The 18,160-nt window shown below is 43.0% G+C and overlaps 1 long non-coding RNA gene across 2 annotated transcripts in view; it reads right to left on the minus strand.

The window, feature by feature from the left end:
• Window positions 1-2,832: 2,832 nt before the first annotated feature.
• The window catches only part of LOC143401063 (uncharacterized), a 78,434-nt gene continuing 63,106 nt past the window's right edge, over window positions 2,833-18,160 (minus strand). The window contains exons 1-4 of one of the 2 annotated variants that reach the window (XR_013091580.2): window positions 9,711-11,255; window positions 8,750-8,815; window positions 7,595-7,672; window positions 2,833-4,471 (exon numbers count right to left, since the gene is read on the minus strand). This is a non-coding gene — a long non-coding RNA (uncharacterized LOC143401063). Of the gene's footprint in view, window positions 4,472-7,594; window positions 7,673-8,749; window positions 8,816-9,710; window positions 11,256-18,160 lie in introns of those variants that run through there. The other variant, XR_013091579.2, reaches the window with a different exon arrangement.

An 18,160-nucleotide genomic window follows, 5' to 3' on the forward strand; every position in this document is an offset into this window, starting at 1 on the left:
CTTTATTTTGTCAGGGACAAGTTTATATAGTGATAGAAGGAGGGAGTAGGAAGAGACAGTAGGAAGAACGAAGAAGGGGCAGGTACGTCACTATCACTAAGGGGCCTAGGAAGATTTCAGATTCAACCATTAGGCAGCACGAAGGTCAAAAGCCCATGCAGAGGCTAAAAGCCTGCGAACACCAATCCAGCCAGGTCATGTATACGGAAATGCTCTGGAAGAACCCATGAGGCCACCTCAGCCACCAACCAATAATGGCCTCGGTCCCAAGAGAGGTAAAAGGTTCCAACAATTAAAATGTGTCTACTTTTTATGAGCACAGATGAAATAGTATTTGAGATGATTTATTGCAAACCTTTAGTGCCACAGTCCGGCTGCAGCAAAATAACCGGGGTGTGAGGAGCAACTTGTGTACATTGATACAGCAGGAGTGGGAGCTGTTTATTGTAGGACAGGAGGGGTATATATACATTCCACACAGCTTATCTTAATCAACATAAACTAGATACAGCAGTCAACCAATAAGGAATCTCCACACTTATAGGCTCCCTGGCGTTCCTTCACAAACCACTCCCTCTGGCAAAATGCCAGGCGCCATCCTGACTTGTTTACAGACCCTAACACTTTAGTAGTTTATGGACATGGAGTGAGTATCAAATGATATAAAAAAATGGAGTTTCCTTTCATGTCTATCATAAGTCTTTGTTTCCTCAGTTGCTGGGGAGGAACATTAGGATGATTTGCTTAGAGTAAGAAAGACTAGACTGGACAGAAGGGACTGGAGCAGCTTTTCTGGTTAGCTTGTCCATTTGAAAAACTTTTATCTGGGACAGGCAAAATATAACAAAGACCAAAATCCATTGAACTGATCAAACCCTGCAACAGTTAACCAGAGTAGATTCCTCTTCTCTGCCCCCAATTTTGGAGCAATGCACTGTAGGAGATACTTTGAATGATCCTTGGCACTGAGGAACTGTCATCCAGCAATTTATTTCCTTTTTTCATGTCCTTCTCAGGGATGATAATAAGTGATTTCCAGACATGAGGAGAGGGAGGAGTAAGAGAAGGTACTGGGAAATCTAATAACCCAAATTAGGTTATGTGAAGGTACCAATGTGTAATAACAAAGGCCATTATTTTGAACAATTGTAATGCACCAAACAATGATGTTACTAAAAGAAACAAAAAGAATAATATGATTTCTATAACTTCAAAATAATCTGATCTTTAGGAAAACTATTTTAAAAATAGTTTGTGCTTATCTATCGGACTTTTTACCTGTTTATCAAGGCTTAGTCTTATGAGGACATGGATTAAAAAAAAAAAAATCTTGTAAACTTAGCAGGGTGTGGTGACAGATTCCTTTAATTCCAGGGGTTCCAAGCCAGCCTCAGCAATTTACAGACACTCTGTAACAAAATAAAATAAATACAACTGGGAATGTGGCTCAGTGGTTAAGCATCCCTGGGTTTAATCCCATACCTAAACAAACAAACAAAAATCATATAAACAATCTTTTTTTAAACCTATGCAATTGAGATTGATCACAAAGTCATTCAAATCACCAGTGGCACAAACACATAATGAATTTGAATTTGAGTTTTAGATACCAATGAATCTTATGCAAAATGACTGTCCTAACAAAAAATGTGTGGACTTTCATCTGTGTATGTGCAGAGATTCATGTATCTTCGGGTCTATAAAGAAATTCAGTAACCTCATGAGGCAGTTTTTCAACAATCTAATTTCACAAGTGCTAATCTCTTGCTGTAATATATGGGCTAAAAATAACATTTCTAACTCCATATTCTACCTGTTATGGTTTCCTAGAGATGCTGAGTCTATGTAATCTTATTTAGTCAGCTTAGTAACTACTTTAAAAAACAATGACAACTCTGAAGGTATGTTAATTAGGGAACTGGTTGGAAATAGTGCTGTATCCTTCCTATCCTGGTAGAGCAAGAGAAAGAGGTTCAATTGTTGCTTCTAAAGACCTAAGTTGGATTCAGGCTTAGGAAGCCCTTTGATTTACTTCTCTAGCAGCCACGCTGAGAGTTTCCAAGTCATTTATGTGAAAGTAACAGTACTGAAATTTTGATATAAAGTCATTTTATCCTATGTTGTATGATGAGGAAGTAAGAAAGGAAGGAAAACACAGATGTCTGCTAAACATAAATACACATTTAAATGGGTCGTAACTGCACATGTGCCATTTGTGTTTTGGTTCCCTTGACCTGAAACCTTTCTGCTTGTAGAGATCAAGGAAGGATTTAGTAGGCTTCCGATCTACCTCGTCTCTGACAGCACCACCACCATCTAGCGAGTGCCACGAGTGTGGGTGCGTCAGACTCTCCAGAGTGCTGTCCATCGAGGTCCACCTCACTGTTGGCTACTGAGTGCTGTCCCTGCCATCCGGATCTACTACTTCCATTACATTTAGAACTGTCAGTTGAGTGGTTGTGGCTACCCCTGGAAGGTCTGGTCTCCAGAAAAGAGTTATTACAGAGCTCTCCCAGCATGCCGGGGCTCCCCTCACAACTCATTTCTCAAAGGTACACCTTCTGGACCCTCCCAGTGTGGGCGAGTAGGTCTCACATGACAAATCCACTCCCATGCCGTGTTTCCTCAGCTCTCCCAGCTCAATCACCACAGGAGACTTCTGTGACCTTGACTGGTGTGGCGCCTTCTCCCACCCGCCAGCCAGCCAGCCGTTCTGCAGCAGTGGACACCCGTTCTGACACCTTCTACCTGGTGATAGAATCAGATCCCACAGGCTGAGGGCTGTGTCCCCCCCACACCCACCCACAATACACACTTCATTTGCTGCTCCCAGGCTCCAGGTTGCTTTTGATGTGTTTCTGACCCACAGCTGCCAATCAAGTTCCCACAACCTCACCTCAATTTCAGTTAATTTGCCCGAATGACTCACAGAACGCAGCAAAGCACGTTTACCAGTTTATTATAAAGGATGTAGATGGAGAGCCGCACAGGGCAAGGTGTGGAGAAGAGGGGCCGAGCTTCCACACCCACTCTGGCTCACCACTCTCCAGGGACTCCAGGTATCCAAAGCTCTCTGCGCGTCTGTGGAGAACTCATTTCGTATGCGCGATTGATTGAATCCTTGGCCATTCATGATCCTGAAGTTGCCAAGGGACTTCCCGCCATTCATTGACTCGTTAACTTGGAAAGAGTCTATCACTTTGGAGAGTCTAAGTATGTTCAGAGTTTCAGGCCAGGAAACAAGAGAAAGACTAAATATACATTCCGTGGTATCACACCTTCCCATCTTCCAAAGCATTGAAATCCCTTCATCTACAGGAAACCCAAGGAGATGAGTGTTTTCAGTTCACAGTGGGCCTTTTTGATTCGTGTTCCAGCCAACCAACCAAGCACACCGTCAGCACTCTGCCCACTCTCTAAGCCGTGATGCTAAATCCAGAATCCCTTCTTGGGGGCCCACAGGAGTAAACTTGGCCAATCCAAGTTCACGTTCCTCCCCTAAGTATGCCCATTCCCACATTCATTCCCTGGTTTCCATCTCTGAAAAAAAAGGAAGTCATTCTTTTGCAGAATAGCACACCTCATCATGGATCACGCTTGGTACCTTTCTCTGGGGACTTGAGGAACCAGAACTAGTTACAAGCCTAGAAGCCAAGAGAGATGGCAGTGGTCCTGAGGAGAATCCCTAGGGTCTTACAGGTGGGCACCTGAAGAGGTCATTACCATGCTCTCTCAGAGGAACTGGCAAGGTTGACCCACTTGGGGTGGGAAGGTCCTGTCCCAGGGGTTGGGGAAGCTGCTTCTGCTGGAAGCGGGGCAAATAATTCCACCAGCAAAGACTCATCAGAATTTAGGGGCTTGAGATCCCCAGCGTCATCAGGGTCTTCCCATACATTCCCATCCCAACTGGAAATGTCCTCTTCCTTCTTAATCAAGGCCCTCACTGAAACTGTGGCCCCTTCACCCAGCTGGGAGTTCAACTTGCTTGTAATTCATCCAAACCCCTCCAACGTCAGTCAGTTGGGCCTGCTATTTATTATTGATTTCTTTTCTTTTTTTTTTTTCTGTGCACTGGTTGGACAGGTGGGCTTCATGCTGAAAGCCAAAGGGGCACAGTGTAACCTCTGTCTTTGACTAGTGCCCACATGGCTAGCTCTAGGCCCACAGAGCAGGACTTCTCCCTGCCAGCTCCACATTCTTTCCACTCCTCTGGGCTGGCAGGTTCTCAGAGCACAAGGCCTGGAGGCATGCCAGCTCCTGCCAGACCAGGAAGACACACCCCAAAAGGAAGGACCCAGAAAAGAGTTCAATCAGGGAGGGTGTCATCAAGTCAGGATCTGATTGCCGCAAGATGGTTATTCTTGGTTTCAAAAATCTCAATCCAACAAGTACTTGTTGAGCTCCTTTCAGGGTGAGCACTCTCCTAAGTGCCACCAATCCATTCAGAACACAAGGATGTTCCAGGGGTGTCCTATGTGATGGGGAAGATAGGTGCACAAATAATCACACTTCCAAGTTCACGTTTATTTTCCCTTATTCAAAGCTTTGGTAAATGAGGTTACTTAGAGAGCCTGTACTAAGACCATTTAGGGTCAATTGTCTAACAGGGAATCCTACAGTGGAAAAATAAAATGTACATTTCAGGGTTGCACAGAAACTTTGTTACAGCCTGATTTGGTCCTGATTGTACCACTTGCCCCACCTGGTGGCCATTTGTTTGAACTGCAGAATCAGTTCTCCAGCAGAGGCCCTCCTAAAAGAGTCTGCAAATCTTAATGTATTTTGATAGGTTAGCAAATGCCCTAGAGGACTATCTACTCACTGTTGAATGGGACATCTTCCTCACTTTGGAACACAGACAACCTATCCCTGGCATTCTGCCGATCTTGGTTGAAATTGTGAAAATGAATACATTCGGACTTAGATTTCAGTGAACTGATGTCTAAGGAGCAGGGTTTCCTTCATGTTTTCCAACCATGTTTTGGTGGACCAAACTAACCAGAGAGGGTCGAGGAGGAAAGGGGAGAGATGGGGGGAATTAAACCTAATAAAACACAAGCATTAAAAAACAACACCAAAAAAACCCTCAGAAATATTTCTGAAAGTGCTAAATCTGAAACAGCACAAAAAGTAAAATATATCATCCCAATATATAGGGAAGGAATGTATATAGAGATCCCACTTTTTAACTACTTTAGAATACTATATATTCACCTGATAAAAATATGTTTATTATGTACTTTATTTAAAATAAAGTGAATTATGAAGATTGTGTTGATTCTGAAAGCTTAAAATAACAATGTCATCATTAAGAGTTACCACTATTCCAGGAGGGGGTGAAACCAAAAAACTCAGTGGTTTGTTTGAGGTGGTTACGTGGAGGCGTCAGCAGTGGAGGCCAGGAGCTGGGGCACGGGGAGACCTCGCTTGCCCTGCAGAGTGTCAGCCTGTCTCCATTCTAGGATGTCGACATTTGATATTTTCTCCCCAAATTCAGCCTCAGGTCCTGTCTTCCAACCAAATAGCTGCATCCAATTCTCTTCAATAGACATTCTGAGGCTATGGACACTTAGGCTTGGCCTTACACCTCTTCCAGAAGCTAGCCCAAGGTCTCCCCAGTGCTAGCTCTGTGATGTGAGTTTGGTCCCTGAAGAGGGCTGATGGTATCTAGTAGGAGGACTGAAGAACCCTCTGGCAGGTGGCGGCCACTTTGACAAGGTGCTCATCAACGGGGTGAGTGAGCTGGTTAATTACACTAGTGGGCCTCACAGACCTGCCAGTCACTAAACAAAGCAGCCCATTCATGGAGTCGAGCCACGTGGTCTGCAAGACTCCACACTAAGGTTGGTTTCCTTCAGCTGGAAATTCCATGCAGTTCAGATTTCCAATTCCCATGACCCTAAGACTTCAGCCCAAAGTGAGGTCAAAAAGCAGCCAAGATTCTAGGTGGGAATGCATAATTCATACGTAAAACAAAGCCTTAGTAGAAAGAAGGAAGGAAATCATCTGAAAGGGGTGGGTTGACTGTAGGGTCTATCAAAATGTAGCAAATAGCACCCCCGAGTGCAGCCACCTACAAGAACTAAGATGGGAAACTTAAAGACGGGTAAAGGAGAAGGTTATTTTATTATGCAGCAGAAAAAATTATCTCATTGATAGATGACAGATGTGAAAGCTAAATCAGATGGGCTCACAGACAGAGCAGAGCAGAGAACTGAGGAGAAAAGAGAGCGTAGCACATTCATCCGTTCAGTCATTCTGTTCAGCATTTATGTGAATGCCAAGTCCTCTGCAAGGCAAGAGTGATGGCCAAGCCAGACAGTCTCTGTGTTTGTGGACTCTAGGCTCAGGCCCAGGGGAGACAGGGTGTGTATGCTTGAAATCTCCAAACTAACTGGAATTTGGTTCCTACAAATGCAACCAAAATAATATGCAGGAAAGGAGGTGGAGAGGCAGCTTCCTCCTCTGTGCTATTTGAGCATAGACCATGGAGTAGCTCCAGAGGGTAGGCAGGAGGTTGGCTATTCTTGCCTTTGGGGAGGGGACATGTGACAAGGTAGATACATTTCTTGGCTCTTGGTCCTTTGAATTTTAGTCACATGTATCTCTTACTTGTTTTCAAAAATGTGCAAACTGTAAAAAAGTCTAGCACTAGTAGAGATGGATTCATACACTTTGGGTAAGGTATTTTATTTGTTTTGGCAGAAAATAACTTAGAACCTGGTGTTTTCACCAAGGGCCACCAAGCTGCCTTATTTGGGGGACCACAGGGCAACCTCCTGTATTTAAGACTTTACTATTTCTTTGTACCTAAATTGTTGGTAAGCTATTTTAAATTCTTTTGTAGAGACTGGAAAAAAAACTAAATAAATAAAATCTTATTTAAACTTTCTAAAACATTCTCTATCATCACCAGAAATATAAATGTATTCTCATCCGAATCAAAGTCTGCTCCATATCTTTCTAAAGAAGTAGGGGATTCTCGCTCTTTCTCATTTCTCAGTTCTACTGTAATGATGGTATATGGTATATGTTTTATTTTTGATAATTATTTAATTATACCATATTCAAATTCTCCAGTTAAAATAGAATACTGACAGGCACCGTGGTAATGGAAAATGCTGAGAAACATTCATGGCATCAGGAACAGAGTTTTGCTCCACTGCCCTTTAAAGAGGCATGGAACCTTGGAACATCATTCTGGGAGGAACATGTCACTTGCTCTGGGGGTAGCAACAGTGAGGTTGCAGTGGCTCAGTTACTCACTGACTGATGGAAGGTGTCTTATAAAGAGATGGTTGGACTGACTCTCCTTGGGTGGGATTCTAAGTGATTTAAAATATATGGACCTTCATCTCAGATATAACCTCCAGAGATTTAAGTTATTTGCAAGTGACATCAAAAATTAGGCTACAGATCAACATATAGACTGGGCTGTGGCCACACTGAGTCTGCTTTGACACTGGTGTGCAGGAGCAACTGGACTTCACTATCCCAACTGAGCTATATCCCCAGCCCAGATCTCCTCCGTTGTCTCACTTGAAAGAACCATTCATAAGGATCCAACAAGATCACTTTTTTTTATTAAACTTACCATTCTAGGGCTGGGGGTATAGCTCAGTGGTAGACAACTTGCCTCACATGCATGGGGCCCTGGGTTTGATCCCCAGCACTGCAAAATAAATAAATAAATAAAATAAAAATTTACCACATTTTACAAAGGAAATCATAGTCTGTAAACTGAATTTGTTACTTAGAAATACATAAACATCAGGGATCTCCTGTTGTGCCATTGAATGAGACACAGTTGAGGGTCTCTAAGTTCCCTTCTCTTAGTACTAAGTATCTTTAATTTCTGAATTGTGTCCCTCCAAATTCATATAGTCAAGCTCTAACCCTCAGCACTCCAAAATGTGACTATTTAGAGATAGGGCCTTTAAAGATGTCACTAAGTTGAAGCAGGGCCATTAGGGTGACCAATACACCCCGTGTCCTTGTAGGAAGGGGAATTTTGGGCAGACATGTGCATACCCAGAGGGAGGACCCTGTGAGGAGATGATGAGAAGATGACCTTCTAAGAGCCAAGGAGAGAAACCTCAGAACAAACCCTGCTGGTACCTCAGTCTTGGATTTCTAGCTTCTAGGACTGTGAAATAAATTTCTGCAATATCCAGGCAGTGGTATTTTGTTATAGCAGCTCTGACAGACTCATACACCTTCCAACACTAAAATTCATTGGTTGTAGAAACCCCTTTCCTAATGCAGTAAGTAGCACAAGAATATATTTTTACCTTCCTACTCATACACACAAAAATACATAATTATTTTTATCCAACTAAGAAACTACTTGAGAGTCCTGGCTGCACCTGGAATCTATGGGATCCATAAGGTTGTTCCCGGTTTAGATCGATACAGTATTATACCATCTTGGTACAGTCAGGATCCATTATAGGATCCTTTTGCCTTCAGGCTTGTTTTTGCAACTACTTCCACTAACAAGCAAGTAGGTGGAATAGCTTCAAGGAATGATAAAATATACAAATGTGTGTGATTGCATGGTAATTTCTGGAAATGACATTCCAATTTGATGTAAATGTATGAGGTATAAACAAGATAATATTCTTTGAGCAAACTCAATTGACCTTTTTTCCCTGCCTAAAAAAAAAAAAATAGATGTTTTCATATAGAATAGAAGGCAAAATATAAGAATAAAAATACTGCCAGTACAGTGGCACATTCATGTACTCACAGCACTCTGGAGGCTGAGGCAGGAGGATTGCAAGTTGGAGGTCATCTTTGGCAATTTGGTAAGACCCTGTCTCAAAAAAAAAAAAAAAAAAAAAAAGAGAGAAAAGAAAAGAAAATGATTGGGGATGTAACTCAGCGGTAAAGTGCCCCTGGATTTAATTCATACTTCTATATAGTTCTATATCTGTGGTTTTTCTATCTGTTCTTAGGCTCCAAAGAGGGACCTCAAGAATCTCTAGTAAAATGAGAGATACCAGATTGGCTATGTAATTCATTTGGGCTTCAAGTAAGATTTTTTTAAATAAATGATTACATTGCTAAATAATTTGAATCATGAATGCTCCCTATTCATTCATTTATTCTGTCGATAAACACTTGCTGATGCCTATTGTGGCAGGCACTACGCCAGGGGACTCCCAGCTCCTCTGTTTAAGGGGAATCCACTCTCAGTCTGGCTTTGGGATAAAAGATGACCCAGCAATAATGCTTCTTTATTGTTAAGTGTTTTAAATGGAAGCTACTATTGGGATTATTTTACAGAGGGAAATGAACTGAGGAGGAGCAAGTAACTCTCCTTGCTCCTACATTTTAGGTTAAGGTGCAAGTCTGGCTAGAAGATGAGCAATGGGAACAGTGGTGGGGGGGGTGCCTTGTGTCCGCCATGCTTTCTCTTTTGCCTTTAGGCAGGTGCTAGTGGCGGGTGGAGCTTCCTGGAGGTGGGGAAAGGGAAGTGGTGCCAAGTTTCTTCTCAGGAAGTTTGATAGCAAAACTGATGGAATCAATTCTGATGTATCTGCTGCCCAGCAGCCTGGCATTCCTAACCATGTCACACTCGGCAAGGTAAGGTCTTTTAAAAAAAGACCCAAAGTTTGAGTATTTTGGCTACTGTCTTTCTATCAGGAACTCAGGAATGCTGGGGCCTACATCATGTCTTTATTCTCTGCAGAGGGGGTCCCACTCACAGAAAGGAAGTCCTGTCTACGGAGAGGGATCTCACGCTGAGCTTCTGTCCTCATCTTCATTTTTGAATAAGAAAACAAAGATTGGAGAGGTTCCGTGATTTGCCCAAGGTCATGCAGCCTGAAGGTGGCTAACAGAAATTTAGTTGAAGAACACTGACTTGGGGTCCAGAGACATGGTCAGTGTTTTAGATCTGCCTGGGCAGCTGGTGAAGTCCACTTGTCAACTGGAAGTAGGAAGTTGGCTTCCCTGAGAGGTCCCTGAAGTTCTGTGCTGCTCTCTGATGGTGGGATGTGTGTCTGTCCATCACCACCTCCCAATGTCTCAAGGTATGGGAATTAGGACTACAGGTTAGTAATTTCCAGTGAGCTTTCATTTCTTTCCTGTAACTACAGACATAAGTACAATATAAGGGAATTATCAAAGTCCCTCAGTATTCCCAAACCTCCTTAAGCAATTTGTGCTGCTTAAATCCAAAATTAAGCTCTGGCTTTGTTCTGGGCTGTTGGCAAGGTTCCTAATTACAAGACGATGGGGATCTCCTTATGTCTTACGGAACTGCGAGCTTTACCTGCGATTCATTTCAGAGTGTGGGCAAAGAGCTGGTGTTCCAAAGGCTGAACACTGGGTGTTGTAGATACTTTGGACTTCACGTCACCACCTGAAGCCACCTCCACATTTCTTTTGGTAACCTTCCTGGCAAAATTTCTGATCCTACAAATGGACCTGTTCCCCATCAGTAATGAGATTCAGCTTCCTGAATTACTGAATTTTCATGGTAACCCACCCATCCACCAAGAAGGGACAAAGAAAGAAAGAAATACACTCTCAGCATCTAAGCTGTTTATCAAACCTGGGTGAAGAAATGGATTTGTTTGGGTGAGGCAGCCACCATCCTCCATTCCCTGGAGTCCTGAGTGCCACCTGTCCTCAGCAACACCCTCCTCTTCTCCTGGGACTACCATGCTTTTAGCATCCGCTGTTCTTCCTAGTTTTACTGGTGGCAATTGGTGTTAATGCCCTATTCAGCTGACAGAAGGATGAGCCAGAGGCATTTTAGTTGAAAGACAGTTCAGTTCTGTCAGGTGTGTTGGAACCCGCTGCTGCCCTCCCACTTAATTTCATTCTGCTGGAATCCAAGGGATGACAGCTCTGGATTCTCTGCTGCCATTCACAAGGGTACACTCTCCAGAAAAGAGAGAAGACTGCCCTCGGGCCCTTTGTTCCACGCAGATTAGGTGGTGAGGTGAGGGTCTGAGGAGTTCTCTGTTGCCAGACAAATGGGTGGTCAGCCTGACTGACGGGCAGGTGACGAGAGAGAGAGGAAGAAGTCGTCACAGACAACTAAACCTTAGATGGTACCCAGCCAGAATCAAAGGTTCCACTGCTCACCCTCCAACCAACACTCAGGAGAGGGAAGTTGGTGGAAGAAAACAGGTGTACTCAAGCCAGCCGAGGAAGACAGGAGACTTATGCCCCAAATCTCTACTTCAGGGGCTCTTTGGGGTGTGAACAACTTTTGTGAGAGGAAAGAGGGCACAGAGGGACAAAAGGCAGGAAACATGCCTATGGAGATCCAGCCAGGCTGGGATAGAGAATCACGCACGAATTCTGGTTTTCTACCCCGGCTGGTGCCTGCCCATGCAGTTTCTTAGTTTCTATTCTCAGCAGGAGGAATCGGGATCTAGAAAAACAGGCAATTAGGAAAAGAGAAGCAAACGAACAAACAAACAAACAAACAATTTGGGAATTTTAATTTCGTCTGAGCCCTACAGAGGTTTTTCTCTGAAATATGATCTGAGTGTTCAACTTCTTCCTTTCTTCAGGGATACCTGAATGTAGACTGGAATAAGTAGACACAAAAGAATAGGGTAGAAAAGGGACCAGCACATATTTTTGTTAGGATCACTTCTTCTAAGTAATATTCTAGGTCAGTGAGTCTCCAACCATTGATTTCTTAGGCCTTTGGGACACTTTAGGGAAATTGTTATTCTTTTGTTTTTTTTTTTTTCTTTTAGCCTTTGAAATCTTAATTTTAGCCTTTAAAAAAAAGTTGTATTAATTTTGAGATAATTATAGATTCATATACAGTTATTTGAAATAATAGAGAGAAATCCCATCTACCCTTTACCCACTTCCCACAATTGATAACATTTTGCAAACAGGATATTAATTTTTTATGATATGATTTTTAATTGGTGTATTATATTTATACATAAAAGTGGAATCCCTTGTGATATGTTCAGACATGCACATGATACAGCTTGGTGAATCTTACTCTGCTCCTCTTCCCTTTGTCATCTCTCTCCCTCCGCCACCTGCTTCTTCCTCTACTCCATTTGATCTCCCTTCTGTGGTCATGAGATTCCTCCAGGCCCATTTTTTTTCTTTTTTTAAAAATTTTAATTTGTTATATGTGACAGCAGAATGCACTACAATTCATATTACACATATCTTTTTTTTTTTTTTAAATTCCTCATTTCTCTCTAGCTTCTGCATAGAAGAGGAAACATTTGACTCTGACCTCTGACTTTCAGAGTGACTCTTGAGATGTATATTTATTTCTTGGGGCTACTATAACAAAGTAGCACAAGTTGGGTGGCTTAAAATGAAAAAAAAATTATTGTCTCACATTTCTGGAAGCTGGAAGTCTAAAATCGAGACATCGACAGGGCCATGTTCCCTCTAAAACTTGTAAAGGAGAACCTTGCCTTGTCCAGTTTTGGTGACAACTGGCAATCTTTGGGTGGTCCTTGGCTTCTATCTGTACCACCGTAATCTCTGCCTCTGCCCTCACATGACCCTAGGACAGAGAACTAGAAACTGCTTTTGCTAAGGCGCTGACTCATCATTGAGGCGTGCACATGCCCAGTGGGTAACTGAAAGCAGGCTAGAGCTTGGCATCTGTCTTCATTTTGGATTTCAGGAGCAGACAGATTACCCCATGATGCGCTCACTCCACTAAAGGGAAGCACCGACCCCACGGCAGGAACTGAGCTGCCCCCCTAAGCAGGAGCAGTGGTCTCCTGGGAACCAGATTGTCCCTCACATGACAAGGACTTGTCCAGAGCCACCTGAGATAACAATGACTTGCTCTTCCAACCATGCAAATCCCCAGGTATGCAAGCCCCCAGGTCTTGTCCGGGCATGTCCCTCTTTTCATAAAACTTCAAAGTTTCTCTCAGCCCCTTTCAGGCAGGTCACTGGACCCATTTGTCCATTGTTTCCAACGTGGCCAGGCTGACTCCATCTCCTCTCCTGCACTTTCCCACGGCTCCTCACTTTGATTGGCATATTGGGACAGGTGGGAGAGCCCGATGGGTTGGAACCACCACTGCTGGTTAAGATTACAGCGTAATCTTAATCTAATTACATCTTCAATGGCCCTGTTTCAACATAAAGGCATATTCTGAGGTATTGGGGGCTCGGACTTCAGCATACCTTTTTAAGGAACAGAGTTTAAATCATAATAAAAGAGATTACAGAATCCAAAGTTTCCTGGACTTATATGTCCAGTATGTCCAGAGAACTTTCTTTTTCTTTCCTTCTTTCTTTCTTTCTTTTTTTTTTTTTTTTTTTTTTTTTGAATTCAGGGGTGCTTAACCACTGAGCCATATCCCCAGCCCTTTTTTATATTTTATTTGGAGACAGGGCCTCACTGAGTTGCTTAGAGCTTTGCTAAGATGCTGAGTCTGGCTTTGAATTTGTAATTCCTGTGCCTCAGCCTCCCAATCTGGGATTAGAGGCCTGTGTCACCCCACCTGGTGTCCAGAGAACTTTCAGTTCAAAGAAAATGCAGGGCTCAGGGTTGTGGCTCAGTGGTAGAGGGCTTGCCTAGCATGCAAGAGGCACTGGGTTCCATCCATGGCATCACATTAAACAAACAAACAAACAAATAAACAACTAAAATGAAGGTGTTGTGTCCATCTACAACTAAGAAAAGATTTTTTAAAAGAATGCGGCGGCACTCCTGCCCCGTGGACCGCATGGCCGCTGCCATGCAGGCTCAGATTTCCCCAGAATGTTAGCACCAACGCTGCCTCCAGGTCTCCAAGGCTCTGACATTATTATGGTGCATTTCAAATTCCTGGGGAACCATGGCACTTGCCAAGCATGGAAATGCTCCTGCTGAGCTTGCCAACTCCTGGGATCCTCTCTAGATGTGAGTCTGCCATCTTGTGGTAGGGTCTGGATTTTTCTTTTTGTTTGTTGTTTTAAAGCAAAACAGAGCATGTTACCTCTGCTGAGGTTGATGTTGCATCAAAGCCCAAACTATCTGAGGTAGCTCTTGACTCTAGTTGCTCTCTGTCCTTCTGAGCATGCTCCAACCTCCATACTGGTCTCTCAAAGTCTAGCCTGTTCTGTCATGCAACTAGGGGTGTCTCTGACCCACTGAACACTCTGGGGCATTACACTCCCTCTGTTCTGTGCTGCTCTTAGCTCCTTCTTGAGACACCTTTTTCTGGTCCTGACACCTAACCAATCACCACAAGACCAGTGGCTTTCAAACTTTGGTGAGAAAAAATTATAGGAAGAAGTCTGCTTTTAATCTGGAATATATACAAAAATAGTTTAAGCTACATTAAGTGGCATGAAACAGTATTTATTCTTACAGAGTGCCAGGTCCAAAATTTTTTTTTCTATTTTATTCTATTCTCATCTGGCTATTTCACTTACTACAGCTGGCAGAAGACGCTACCGGTGTCCCTGATGTTTGGTCATTTTCAATGCCAATAACTAAGCTACAATGGTTCTCCCACACCTGGAGGCTGATGAATAATGAGCACCATTAAGGCTTATTTCAAATGTAAAAAAACCTTGAGATAATGTACTAAATTGTTCAGAAGGTTGTTTTCTTAGTGGAATGCTACAGGATTTTCTTTAGCCAGCATTGCCGGAGTTCCTGTCTTTGTCCCAGTGCCCATGAGGATGAGGGTGGAAGAATTTCCAGTGTTGCTGAGAACCGGACGAGACTTCGGATCAAGCTAGCTGCCTACAGAACTTACCTGGACTGTGATTTAAGCTAGCTGCCTGCAGAACTTACCTGGACTGTGATTTACCTGGACTGAGACAACAAACTGTAATCCACAACAAATTGTAACTCGGTATCTTTGCTAACGGTGTCATTGCTGGTATAATTTTTCCAAGGGCTTCTTGCATGGAGCCATCAATTGGCTTGGTATTGTGGCATTTTATATCCTCCCCTTCTGCTTGTAGCAGATTGTTTGTGTAAAAACCATTATGGTCGTTATTTAAATTAAACAAAAGGGGGAAATGTTAGGGTCTGTAAATAAGTCAAGATGGTGCCTGGCATTTTGCCAGAGGGAGTGGTTTGTGAAGTAACGCCAGTGAGCCATTAAGTGTGGAGATTCCTTACTGGTTGACTGCTGTATCTAGTTTATGTTAATTAAGATAAGCTGTGTGGAAAGTATATATACCCCTCCTGTCCTACAATAAACGGCTCCCACTCCTGCTGTATCAAAGTACACAAGTTGCTCGTCACCCCCGGGTTATTTTGCTGCAGCCGGACTTACAACTTACAAATGATAAAAAATAAAATTTGATTTACTGCCTATAAGAGGCTGCAGCTTACACTCAGAGAAGCAGTGTTGGGGATTAAGGCAGAGATCTTACATCTCCTCTTAACTTCTCTCCAGTCACTTTCTGCTCAATGGCAAGGGCGATCTTCACAACCTAAATTAGATCAGGTCTCTCAGCACTTAAAGCCTTCCAGCCCACTTAGAGTAAAGCTCAAACTCTTGACCATGGCCTGAAAGCTCATTCATGGAAAGATACTGTTAGTCCCGTTTTTGTTCCTGTGACCAAAATATTTGAAAATAACAATTTAGAGGAGAAGTTTATTTTGGCTCACAGTGTCTGAGGTCTCAGTTCATGGTTGGCCAACTTCACTCTGGGGCCCGAGGTAAGAATAACCTAGTGGAAGGGTGTATCTGTTCAGCTCATAGAAGGAGAGAGAGAGAGAGAGAGAGAGAGAGAGAGAGAGAGAGAATGAATTAATCCACTGATTAAGTTACAGCTCTCAAAATCTAATCATTTCACCCTCTGAACATCCCTGCACTGCCTAACATGAGCTTTTGGGGGACACCTCACATCCAGAACCTAACAGGCCCCCGTCTAACTTCACCTTATGCCACACTCAGCTTGGCTTTCTCTCCTGCAGTGGGCAGCCTCCTGTCACTCAGTGATTAGTCCCAAGGTCTTCTCAGAGAGGCCTTCCTGACCACTTGATCCAATTCTTGTTAGAGCTCAATAATTTACCTTAGTTTATGTTCCTCCTAGTATAAGTTGTCCCTCAGCATCCCTGAAGGATTGGTTCCAGGATCCCCCTCCCAGATGCTTGGATTTGAGGGCCCTCGAGCCCCCCGTGTAGAATGGTGTGGAATTTACACAGAGCCTGGGCGCATCCTCCCATATACTTCAATCATCTCTAGATTATTTACAATACCTAATACAATACAAAGGCTAAGCCTTAATGGTTCTGCAATATTGTTTAGTGGATAATGAAAATAATAAGGTCTGTACCAATTCAGTACGGGTAGGTTTATTCCCTGAATGTTTTCAGTCCATTGTTGGCTGGCCCCGGGATGCGGAACCCATGGAAATCGAGGGATGACCATGCTGACTGCCTTGTTTCCCTCTGGCTCTTCACTAAGGTGTCAGCTCCACGGGAGGAGGACTGTCCTAGGGCACAGACCTTGACCAGGTTGAGCTGCTGGGGTCAGCAAGTGAAGGGAAGGGAAAGCAGAACTGGGCAGAAGATGCTCCAGCCCCCTTACAGGGAGATCTGAAGTTGGGTGACCCTGCGGAGCTGTCCAGATCTGGGCTCAGGTCTGGGCCTTTTCATCTCTTTGGTGACCTATAGCTGGCTTCAGGCTGCCCCAGGAAGGGGACATGATGTGGACAAATCCCCCAGGTCTTCAGTTAGGCAAGACCCAGTAGGGGTGGCAGCTGGGCTGAGTGGCAGTAGCACTTCCAGTACCTGGAGGGGAACATGTTACACCTTGACCTGGGGTTCCAAACTAATTTTGACATGTTCCCTCCGCCACTTCAGTTCCCTATTTCCCATTACCAGCCTCAATATGCCCTTGCTCTCTCCAAGATGCCAGCATCGTCGCTTGAATGTGACCCTTCTCCCCTTCTAGGCACTAGCTTTTAAGGTCAGGAACAGATACTTCCAACACTTCCTCAGGCCCATGCTAGGATTCCTGGGCCTGCCCTTACCTCTCCCTTCCTACAACCTATAGCTCTTGGCTATGTAGTAGTTCCCTGATGTTTCCAGAAGGTGTCGCTGTTGCTTCAAGGGCAAAAGAACAGCATTACAATTAAGAGCCTAGTGGCTTTGTTTGGGACTCATTAACATTTTATTGCTCATGTTATATAATAATCGTACTACTTTTTAATAATAATGCCATCATGATAATGTTGATTCTACCAATGCACGTATTCCACAGACGGTCTACGCTGGGCAAGTCACTTCTGACACCAAATGCTATAAAAGAAGTTAAGATGCCACTCACTAGTCTCTTGCTTTACAAGCATGTAGCATCTCTCTCAAGTATGGTGAAGCGGGGGTCTTTGTGGGGGTGCGGGGATCAGTGGGGTGGAGGTAATTATAATTATAATAATCAGAAAGTGGCTGGGGATATAGCTCAGCTGGTACAGTGCTTGCCTATCATGCACAAGGCCCTGGGTTCAATGCCCAGCACCAGTAATAATAATAATAATAATAATAATAATAATAATAATAATAATATCATAATAATTAGAGTCAGAAAGTAACAAAAGATGACTAAGCACATGTCTTTATATAGGATTAATTGTTCAAGTGACTTCTCTTTATTCTCCTTTTCACTTTTAGTTCATAACACAAAGAAAACTAATGACTCAAAAATTCAATGTAAGTAAACAGTGTAGGGGAATCAAATGCTCACCTGAAAGCAATCAAAATTGTGTTTTGAAATCTCCTGATAATTCTCCTGAATGACTGACTTAACTTATCTGAAATTATTCATCATTTTATCCAACCAATATTTACTAGCACTCATGTGTCTTTACTAAGCTAGCACTGTGTAAGACTCTCGGAGTCCATGACACATAAAATATATTTGATGCTCTTAAGAGACTTAAAATAGAGTAGACAGAGACAAAATTGTAAAATGCTTAATGTTTCCTTAAAAATTTTTAAAAAAAGAAATGATCTCTGTGGTTCAGAAGGGTTAACTCTCTGAACTATTTTAAATATTTTCTTGATAATTCAAATTCATGACTAGAAAAGAGAAAGCAAGAGAAAGACGGAGAGATAGTAGTTGAAAGCAATGGTCTATACATAAAAGTTACTCAGGACATTTTGTTCATTTGCTCTATCATTTTCTCTAAATAAGGTGATGTGCTTTTGGCTAATGAAAATGGTTGTATCTATTGTGTACTGTAT

This window comes from Callospermophilus lateralis, chromosome 6 (genome assembly GCF_048772815.1).
Source record: "Callospermophilus lateralis isolate mCalLat2 chromosome 6, mCalLat2.hap1, whole genome shotgun sequence".
NCBI lineage: Eukaryota > Metazoa > Chordata > Mammalia > Rodentia > Sciuridae > Callospermophilus > Callospermophilus lateralis.